The 2,993-nt window shown below is 30.2% G+C and overlaps 2 protein-coding genes across 2 annotated transcripts in view; both read right to left on the bottom strand.

Moving 5' to 3' along the window:
• Positions 1–2,993, bottom strand: part of LOC108978108 (glucose transporter type 1-like) — a 93,607-nt gene that overhangs the window by 49,500 nt on the left and 41,114 nt on the right. The gene's annotated exons all lie outside the window — the stretch shown is intronic.
• Positions 1–2,993, bottom strand: part of LOC108964965 — a 68,252-nt gene that overhangs the window by 24,167 nt on the left and 41,092 nt on the right. The gene's annotated exons all lie outside the window — the stretch shown is intronic.

Below are 2,993 nucleotides of genomic sequence, written 5' to 3'. Positions count from 1 at the left end.
GTTGTTTTGCATTTTAGGTGACGATATGTAAATAGGTATATAGTGCTCATGCTATATGTGTCTTTATTTGACTATTAAAGCTTACTTCACTTTATATCTAGAGAAAATTGTCCCCTCTGCTCTTCTGCTCTGCAATTCGTTAAGCACTTCTCTTTGAATGAGTATAAGTATGCGTGGATTCAGAGTCCCTATCGACTATCTGCAGATTATATCTAAAGTTTTCATGTTTTGTTGAAATCCGCAATCGAATAGAGTTATATTAAGTGTGAAATAAAAGCGGTTTGACTGCGAAAGTTGCTCCGCATGTTCCTAAAAAAGATATCTCTTTTTCGAACAGCGCTTTCGAAAGAATTATTTGTTAAGTTACATTGAAGGGACAATACAGATCTCCTAGTTAGTTTTGAAGGTAAAATTCAGCAGGAGTATCAAAGAGAGATATTTTATTAAACGTTACAATCTGAGTTCTTCAAAGTATTAAGTTTTTCGAAGTATGCTGGCCTGATCTAAAAAAGATCTTCAAGCGTAAAAGAAGATAGTTTTGTGAGTATTGGTAACATATTTTCAAGAGCACTTGATAAGGAAACTATTTTGTATATTTCAAAAGAAGATGAATGCAAGTAGCAAACATTCTCAAAGGTAGAAATATAGCAACAAGAAAAAAATCGCAGAGAGTGCATGCGCGCCCATTTTAAATTTTTTTGTGTAATAAGGTAATGAAATCCTCGTCTAACATATAATATTTTCAAAGCTCAGCTCTAACTCAATAAATTATTATGTATTTTAACCCTAAAAGTAAGTGATAAAATAGAACACACATCTATAGTCACTAATTTCTTTATAAAAATATACAATAGTAAGATATAACTACAATGAAGTGGTGCAGTGAGTGCAAGTTCGTCGCATTCAAACTAAACAAAATATATTTTTAATTTTTGTGAAGAGAGAAAAAGAGAGTTTTCTCAAAGCAGTTAACAAAACTATAAATCAGAAAGCTAAAAGTAGTTAAAATTAAGTGCATGAGAGAGAAAGAGAGACGTAAAGAGTAGAGAAATGAGTTTATTGCTTGCAAAATATATGTATATATATATTTTTTTTCAAATCTTATGTTTTAAGTGAAAAAGGAGAAAAAGTTAATTTCAAAATTGTTAAAAATTGATTCATACTCATTGAGTGGTGTTAGAACCATTCCACTTTGTGTTTGTTTTGTGAGAGAGTAGATAGTTGATGTACAAATATGTAGTAAAATGGTACAGATGTAGGTATGTATTTGTATAAATATGGCGAGAATACAACAATACAAATATGGTTAAATATGTACATGGAAATGGACCAAACACGAATAGTGAGTGATCGGTTGAATGAAAAAGTGATGTTAAGGCACAAATACAACGGTGTGCAATAACAATTGAAATAAAAATATTTTGAGAATGGTGAAAAACAAAAATATTAAATGACAATCAGAATATTTAAGCTAGACAAAAAATTACAAAAAACGTTTGCAAAGCCACTGAGTGATTTTTGGTGGGGAAATTTTTACAAATGGTGAATTCATTTTTAAGTGTTGCGCACGAGGAAGTGGTAGGACCAAATAGTATTCAAATAAGTATCTAAAATATATTTTTTATAAAATATTTGTTATATTGAGTGGCGCTACCTTTTACCGCTGTACCAAAAAGCTTAAAGGTAAGCAAAAACTCTAGATGCTCTGTAAAAACTGGCGTTTGGAGAATTAGTAATCTTCTCGCAACAAAAATCATAGGTTATTTTAGAAATGCAACAAATGCATTTTTCTGAGCCGACTTAAGACCATATTCCTCACTAGCAAATTCAGCTACAGATTTTTAAAAATCTTCATAATATTTTAATTTTTTCCTCCGTTTGAAGGAACATCTTTAAAAAGAGTTAAGAGAGAATACTAAAATAATTTTTTAATTGATTGAGTATTTTGTCTTTGAAATTAGTAAATAGACTAGTGAACTATTCTGGAGTAAAGTTGACTAAGAGATAGAGAAAATCTTATAAATTATAGTAAAGACAATACCTCATGCTGGGAACCTGAGTTGTTTACGGCAAATGCTTTGATGAAAATCAAAACAATCTAGCAAAGAAAGCTTCCACGCTAGATACTGCACACTGTAGCAACATATTGAAAGAACATAAAAACTGAAGAGTTCGGTAAACTCGGATTCTCAAGTTGTTTCGTTAAACTCGGCTAGTATCTTTGAATTTAAGAATTCTTATTTTTTATCAATAGATAGATTGATATTAAACATGCTGTCAGCAAAAGTCTCACATTATATGAAATATTTATGTGTATGTATTTAGATCTACTTACGAATCACGCCAGACAGTTATCTAAATCTACTTTTAATTGCCAACAGAGCGACATCAAATCTTTGTAACCTTCAAATAAACTTCAATATTAATACAAGTTTACTGTTTTAATTATTTTAAGACGAAAGCATTCTGTAACCACTACCAAAGGAAGGCTTTTGAAACGTTTGATTAATATTTTATTAACAGCGAACTTTGGGTAATACCAGCCAAGAAAATATGTTCTCTAAAATATAAGATTTCAGCTTCAACGGGCTTCAAATCGCCTCATAGATTTGTGGCTCTATTCTTTCTTCACATTTTTTATACCTACGATTAGTGACTAGTTTAAAGTCGAGCGTACAACGTCTTTGGCTCTACGCCAGTGATGTGTTTCTTTTGAAGTTTTTACCATAACCAAGCCACTTGCTCGTGTGCAACACATTAAAATAAATATATACACATGTGGGTAAATATATAAGAAATTAAAACAAAAACGTACTTACAAAAAAACAAAATACAACAAAAGCATTTTGCTTATACGTAATATTGAATATTTTTATTTATTTTACGCAAATTTGTACAAAAATTAAAGACCAACACTCAGGTGATAAAGACAACACTTCTTGAAATAATATAAATACCATACATTTTAGTTGTTTTTTTTTTTTTTTTTTTTT

This window comes from Bactrocera latifrons, unplaced genomic scaffold (genome assembly GCF_001853355.1).
Source record: "Bactrocera latifrons isolate USDA-ARS-PBARC rearing strain unplaced genomic scaffold, ASM185335v1 scaffold_1, whole genome shotgun sequence".
Classification (NCBI taxonomy): domain Eukaryota; kingdom Metazoa; phylum Arthropoda; class Insecta; order Diptera; family Tephritidae; genus Bactrocera; species Bactrocera latifrons.
Note: the sequence above shows the minus strand (reverse complement) of the source record. Positions and strands in the feature narration are given on the sequence as shown.